This window comes from Pogonomyrmex barbatus, unplaced genomic scaffold, assembly GCF_055798465.1.
Source record: "Pogonomyrmex barbatus isolate J1 unplaced genomic scaffold, ASM5579846v1 scaffold10, whole genome shotgun sequence".
Classification (NCBI taxonomy): Eukaryota; Metazoa; Arthropoda; class Insecta; order Hymenoptera; family Formicidae; genus Pogonomyrmex; species Pogonomyrmex barbatus.
The window spans coordinates 1305225-1313171 of NW_028297099.1; the positions used below are offsets into that span (position 1 = coordinate 1305225).

Consider the following 7947-nt stretch of genomic DNA (forward strand, 5'->3'; position numbering starts at 1 on the left):
CCCCAGAGAGGGAGGTCGAGCATGAAAAGCGCACGATAAAAGAGTGCAAAGGGGATAGATTCTCAAGAAGAGGACATTTGCGACGTTATCGGGGACGGTCTCGAGAGTGGAAATTAAACGGGACTCGGCAAGAGCAGATGAAACAATTTTTCGACGGGGAGGGGGGGGTGCTTGGTGCGAGAGAGGAGAGATGGAAGGATGAGAAGGAGCGAGAAAGCGAGTGGGTGGGATTTCCCAGAGAGGGAGGAGGGAGAGGGCCGCTATCTCGACTTATTTTCACGGATCGGATTTCTCCGGACCGGGGGGGTAACGGTATCAGCGGTTTTCACGTCCCGCGGCAATTACATTAAAAGTTTCTGTAAGGGGCGCGAGAATTGAGTAGGAAGACGAGGGCAAAGAGAGAAAATGGGAGGAGCGTGGCGGGTGGAGGACGACGACCGGCCGCGAGAAGAGAGGAATATTCGACGTGAAGCGAAGGCGCAGTCCATTTCGCATAGAGGTCGACGAAGAAGAAAGAGAGGCGGAGGTAGATCGAGCGAAGAGAGAATAAGAAATGGCCGGGACGCTCGCTAACGATCCACGAAGGTTTTTATCTCGTCATTCCTTAACGGTCGCCGCTGTTATTTAGTGCCTCGTCATTATAACCCCGACCGCCTCCTCGCATTTCGCCACCCTAGCCATCCTCCCTCTCTCCTCCCTCCGACTCGTCCATACAGCGGCATTGAGTCATCCCTTCTTGCTCTCGCTATTAATTGTCCATTCACCCTCATCGAAGTCAGCGCGCCCCCCCCCCCTTTTTTTAATTCTGCCGTCGCGCGTCCGCGCGAAATTGAGGAAGGGTAAATTCGATATCGCGAAGAATCGCGAGATGAAAATCTTGGATTCTCGCCCGAATACTCAACGAATCGTCGGTGCCTGGCGCTAATTATTATTCAGCGGAAACAACGGACGGCTGCGTCTTGATGCCGCTTTCAATTCTCAGCGTGAAAGAAGAGCGCGTTTGTCATTACGAATATTCAAGTCACATTGAATACAATAAAAAAAAATCGCAAAAATTGCAATGGCAATTGTTGCCAATTACACAATATTCGCAGGCAATAGAGATTGAAATTAGCAGCCTCGCGAGGCGGGGACAGTAATCGACATTAATCAATTTCTTAAGTAGTTTTGTAAAATAAATAGTTCATTTTCAAAATTTCATTATAAGAGACTTGGACAGGATTCTGGCGATTAAATAGTAAAACAGTAAGGAACTTTTGTTGTATGAAAAATAGTTCGGACGTTTCGATAACGAGACTCATCTGGTCTATGGCGGTTGTTCCAATCGGAAAAGACCCCTAAGTACGGATAAGATGTCTGGCTGGGACAGCTTTCGCGACGAGTCCACGGTAATCCGAGCACCCGGGATATTTTAATCAGGCCGATACCGCGAGGCAAGGGTTCCACCTTGTATTTACATATCAAAATTATTGGTGCTCTCGGGCAGAATTACCGTCTGTGGCTGCTGTTCTCGGAACAAAAGCGGCTCGTTGAGGATCGCCGAGCGATTCTCCGATGTCCAATACGAGGTGTTCTCGGGAAATATCCCGGTCGTTATCGGTGAGAGGGACGGGAAAATCGTCGTCGAAGAAAACGGTCTTCACGTTTTCGCTATGCCTCATTCCACGAGCGGCTTTAATTATCTGCTCCGCAGTACCTTTCTATCCAGGTTGGTTTCTCCTCATCGAGCGTATCTCCGGCGTCAAAGCGCGATAAGTCGATAAGGTGCTAATTACATTTTGATCGTAACGTGTGATTCTGATAGCTTGCCGTGTAAATCCGCCAAATTTCGACAGCCGAGAAGAAATGGAAAAAAGAGGTGGAACAAAAGGATGCGAGAAGTACGCTAAGAAGCAATAATGATAAAAATCAGAAATATCTCTGACGTTCGTCCAATTTCGTTCTTTGTCTACTTATCTCGCATTCGTCGGCGACTTACGGCACAAATCTTACCCCCCGAATTCGCGTTGCATTCGTGCGACTTTTTTCTCCGTCGCATCATCCCTCCTTTCCTCCAGACCGATTAATAGAATGGATGGAACGGGAAGCGGTAATATCGTGAGGATATGAAAAATGCATTCCTTGCGGTGTAGTCGATGGCGGCACCGCTCCTGGGAAGGGGCCAAACTTTCGAGACTTCGGTTTCAGAGCGCGAGCACAGCACTCCCGTGAAACGAGACGGCGTTGGCGGTGGCGGTTGTCGGGGGTTGCCGGGGGTTGCCGCGGCACGGGAAAGAGTCGGCGGTACGGGGGTGGGATCGCCGTAGCGGCGACCGACAGGGGGATAGAACGGAGGCTGTACCGTGCGGCACGACACGTCTCGTTCTTCCTCATAATAATATTTAATCCGATCCATTGCACGGTACAGCAGTTCGCTCTTACCCCAACCTACGAAATCCTTCAGGGTTCTCTATCCGATGAAAGTATTCGCGGCGCGGTGGATTCCGTCCTTCCTGTTAATACTTAGACATTTGCGACATTTCGAGTCGCATGCATTTCGCGTTCGCGAAACGTATTTTATTATTTTTTTCCGATACCCATTATGACTTGATAATTTCAATTAGAATAGGAATAAATAAACACTAGGAAGAAATAAATCCCCGTGGCAGCTGTGCGTGTAAATACAAATCCGCGTTAACGAAATTTTGCGCAATTATATTCAACTCATTTTCATCCGTGTATCCGTGTTGTTACTCTGTTACATTTGTCGAGACGTCGAGACGTTTGTGAATATTCGTCAGAATGATCATCTATTTTTACAATTTGAAATACGCGTTTTATATGACGCACACCTTTTTTGTAATATCTTTTCATAAACATTGTATGTCTTTCATAAACGTTGTTATGTCGCATTGCAATACAACGTTAAAAAAAACCGACATATTATACAATAAAATTATGCGTGTAATTATAAGTAAGTCTGTCAAAGAAAAAGTAATTTTTTATCCTTTCGGAAGAATTTGGCAGGGAGCCATAGTGGAAAAAGCAACCATGCGATATCTCTGGGTTGTGTCTGGCGCTCGCTCTTGAAAATATTTCGAGACAGGCTCTGTAGTCGAGATATCGTTTCAGACTTCAGAGCCGAATACGCGAACCGGAAGCGCGGTGTCGCTTCACGGGCCGGCGATTTCGCTTTGCTTGCTGCCTGTTGAATTCTCTGCCAATTATGCAGTGTTTGTAATACGCATTTGGGCTGGAGTCTTTGCCTCTCGTAGACATGGAATATATATATATACGATCTCGGACGAAGTTGCGGTGGCGAAAGTTAGAATAACGCATCAGGCACACTCATTTTAATTGCAATTATCCTCGTGCGGGGAGACGCGATGCGTATCCGCATGAATAATGTTCTCCAGGTTTGCGCGCTTGTGAAAAATTAATACAGCACCCATTTTCGTGAAATTAAACACGCGGGAGAGCCATTGAATGTAAAAGGGAGCGCGCGTTGTGCTGAGAGTTACTTTCGTTCGATCTCGATCCAATTTGGTTCACGGACGGATCCACCTTTCGCGGACTTACGAGTAATAAATAACGATTTCAAACGTCAACCAGGAATTCGCCGCGGCCAAATTGATACCATAGATCAAGCTATGGAAAAATGGCTTTGGCGTACCAGACTGACTTTCTCCTCGTTCAATAAGGGACTTCCTCGGACGCTGCTTGCGACGTCGGGAAATCGACCTGGGGCACGATTCTTGAAATTGATACTGTCTTCTAAATTTTCAGATGACAGAGTTTCTTTTTCCGCTGGATATTTTCACAATCTTGCTTTATCGCAAGAAAATCCACTCCTGTCGGAAGTGTTACAGGCACAATCCTTCTCGTGGCTCGCAAGACGATAATAGATCGTACGAATAAAACAGAACAGACGCGCTTGCTTTTGTTTATCAATGAAGCAAATACATCGAGAATTGTGCGAGTAAAGATATTAGATATCTTTTCGAAGTGATGACGTTCACAGGCAAATACTTCAAAATACAAAGCGAATGCCTCGCAAAAAGAAAGAAAAGATTATACATGAAATATAAGATATGCTGTTTCATGCTTTTACTTTAAAGGAAATGCTTTTACTTCCATCTTCAGCTAAGAGTATTTGCTCCACCTTTATGGATGCGATGCAATATCCCTTTGGCCTATAAAATTAGACGTTTAAATGTAATAAATTCATTATATGCTCTCGCGATTGGAATTTCGCATACGTTCTAGTTCACGGAGGCACAAATTATATATATATACAAAAAATACATTGAAATCTCCGATTCAAATTTTCAAAGAGAAGCGATAATTCAGAGGCGAAAGATATCATGGGATTTGTCGCATCTTTCCTCTTTGCTGTCAAAATACATTCGATTTTTGGGATTAAAACAATTAAAACGTTCCGCGATCGCGATTATATCGGACGTTATCGTTCGCCTCGCGACTGCGAGGAAACGCGAAATAGCACCTCTGGCACTCGACGTGGCGCCGCGTTGCGCCGTGTCGGTGTCGTGGTAAAAGCGAATTTGGGAACTCGTCCAAATGTTAGCTCATCGGTTAAATCCATGCAGCGAGGGAAGGGAGGGAGGGAAGAGACCGAGGTATTTGATATTGTGGCACGGCGTTGGAGGACGATCGTGTTATAGGCGAGAGCTGTGAGCTACCGGCAGTCAGCCCCTCTGTTTACCATATAGATGACTCGTTAGCGAATGTTAAATCACTGTATTTGCCTAGTCGGGATTTATCATTCATACTGCGGGTCAATCTACCCGCTCCTCGCGATAATAAGTCAGCCTGCGTTCTCTTGCTGTCTGTACCAGTCGCCAAGGACTCGTTATCGCGGCCGCATCTACGTAATTGATTCGTCAACGCGATAATCCCACGCGCTTCCTCGCAACTCTTTTCGGCCGCGTAAGCGTTTCGGTCCACAATAAGTATTTAATCTTTAAGCCGTAAGAAATTGACCAATCATAGTCGAGTATTTTTTTCATATTCGATTATAATTGGTCAATTTCTTACTTCTTAAAGCTCAAATCACCTATTGTGGACCGACACTAACAGCGCCTGATGATCTCTAACTGAGGTTGCGCATGTCGTATTTTATATTCGTCGCGTGGAAATGTCAATTTGAAAAATGTACCAAAACTCGCGCGGAAGTTGTTCCAAATACGGATGACATTCGGTAGACTTGTATATTTTATTAGATACGTAACGGAAGTAAAATAAAAACGCGATGCTCATATTTACGTAAGTCCGGAATCCGCAACGTGCGCTATCCATCTCATTTTGTATTTGGCGTTTATACGAACGCACAGCGCCGTGTCTTTCTTGATTATCTCTTAGCTTCCTCGTCTCTATCTCGATTATAAATGGCCTGTTTTGTGTCTATGGCTGAATAAAAGCATGACGCGAGATAGAGCGGAGCAGCGCGGAGAATAAAAAAAAAAAAGTCACTGTGATTAACGCAGGATGCAATTAGTCCGCGAAGTAAAAGCGAGAGCGCTCTTTTTTCCCCTTTCTCTCTGTAGCCCTCTCTCCCCCCCCCCCTCCCCCTCCTCCACGTAAAAATGGAACCGGCTTCCGCCTGAAATTGAAATGTCGGCGTGAGTGAGCACTTATGGCTGCTTCGAGCATCAACGTCGAAGGATGGAATGTACGTATTTGCACTGTCAGTCATATCCTTTTGGGTCTCAAACGGTTAAAAAAATTTTTTGAGATCCTTAATGAGGGAAACTTTAATGAAATTAGTATAAACCGTAGTGCTAATTAAAAACGCTGTTCGACTTTTTAGAAAGTTCCATTTGAAGTGTTGGATGATACTTTTTATAAATTTATCTTATGAAAATAGGGAGGAAATGGAAGGCCCCGAATTGCGAAAATAGAAATGAAAAGCCGCAACGTACGCATATCTCAGCTTGAAAAGCATAAAATTCTTTCTCCACGGTCGAAAAGGAAAAAAGAATAAAAGCTATCATATCTATAAAGAGAATAGATTAATTCAGTAATAATTTCAAAAAAATTTACATTAATATTAATTTATAGCTTATACGCAAGCGATATACAGTTGATTATGTATACTGATGTATATACGGATTCAAAAGCGGACAGTTGCACCGCGATAAAACTTGTTAATAACTTGTGCGAGATTCCTTGGCATTTTCTTTACGCGCTTTTTAGATATTGTGAATTTAGCACTCGAGGTGTTATGAGTGCCAGACATTCTTCGACCAGACGCGAACAGCACCTTCGCGGAGTAGCTTCAGTTTGTCTCCGTTCCGTTTCTCGCCCGCTCTCGCTCATAGACGCGGTAAACAAAGCTCTAATGAAACTTCTAACGAGTCAAATCTTATTATCATTCAGAATGGAGCGAGGCGGACGGAAGAAGAGACGCGTTTCGAGAGACGGAGGAGAGCCCGTTGCTGAAGAAGGTTACGTTCCTTCATTTGAGGAGTAGGTAAGTTTAGTTACTTCGCGTGCATAAACATACCCCATTACTTGAAATAACAGCACTGCCGGTTTGGTTCGTGAATTTCAAACCAGAGTTTCCTAGAAATATCAGCGTTTTCAGTCGTAATAAAAGTCAATCCACTTGAAGTTAAAAGAGTCTCGATCACTTTGCTAACGATTATTAGACGTTGATGAAAATATCCTTGATGCACGGTTCCTGATTCACATATCATAAAGTCAAAAATAATTGCTGAAAAGTTACGCTTTAAACGTTAAATTATTTCTTGTAGTACATTAGTTGTCAACAATAATATATTTCGTTAATTACAGCGCATAATTCTTATATTTCAATATAATCCTTATAATTATGGGTGAGATGAACTATTTCTTGGAGCAAAATCTGGAATATTTATGACATACCCTAACTTTTTGCGCTCCGGAAGGGTCCGAGGAGAACAATAGTCGAGATGGTAGAAGAAAACGAAGCTGGGAGATGAATTGGAAAAGGTTGAAGCGCGAAAAGCCGTCCCAAGACAGAGACAACCGGAATCTGACTGAAGCACAAATTCGGATTATTCTCAATTAATTAAATACCAACCGACAGCAGCCACCCCTTAAAGCTATTCTCGATCTTGTAGAAAGATATCCATTCAAAGACAGATTAATTAATTCCGACACTCAACAAAGTTGTAATATAGCGTCGCCGCGCTGTTGTTTAATATCATTTAATACCATTTAATTGGAAATATATAATATTTTCTCATTCCTTAACTATTTAATTTTATATATATATATATATATATATATATATATATATTAATTCTAATATATATTATATCATATATTAATTCCGATATTTTTTTATCTACGTATCACCTTTACAATTTTTATCTATTCACTAGATACTAGAATGCAGATAAGTACGCGCATCTTCGCGGGCCGACAATTCGAACGTAAAAGTTACAAAGTGAATCAAAATAGCGGGAGCTGATAGGACAGCGAAACTGCTCAAGTTTGCCGATACACCCTCGCCAATTCAACCCATATTCCCGGTGCCGTGACTGCAAGAGAGAATCACTATTGGAAAGTTACCTTACAAATTAGAGTAAATGAAATTAAAAGAACTTTCCTCCCTGCAGCCTGAATTTTCAAGGAAGTTTGCCGTTGGAAGCAAGCTCTTGCATTCGTCCGAGTTCTATGTATAATGAGAAGAGAGCGACAATCGCGTCGTTCCCTCTCAGCTTCTCTTTCCCTCTCTTTCCCTCTCTGTTCCTCCGCCATCTCTTCACGAAGTGGAATAGTATTCTTCCTCTCTTTTTCAACTTTACTTTACTCTGTTGGTAAGGCAAGCTTAACACGAATGTCTGCATAAAGCGCAACTAAGCCTAATACAAATTTTTCAGGCAAATATTTTTTAATATACGAAGTATCAAAATGCATATTTTTTTTTGATGATGTTAATCTATTTGATACACTGAAATCGTA

The 7947-nt window shown here is 42.9% G+C and overlaps 1 long non-coding RNA gene across 1 annotated transcript; it reads left to right on the forward strand.

Moving 5' to 3' along the window:
* The first annotated feature begins 6250 nt into the window (after positions 1–6250).
* LOC105422984 (uncharacterized) lies at positions 6251–7233 on the forward strand. Its single transcript, XR_967331.3, has 2 exons — positions 6251–6469; positions 6793–7233. It is a non-coding gene; the product is annotated as an uncharacterized LOC105422984 (long non-coding RNA).
* The last annotated feature ends 714 nt before the right edge of the window (positions 7234–7947 follow it).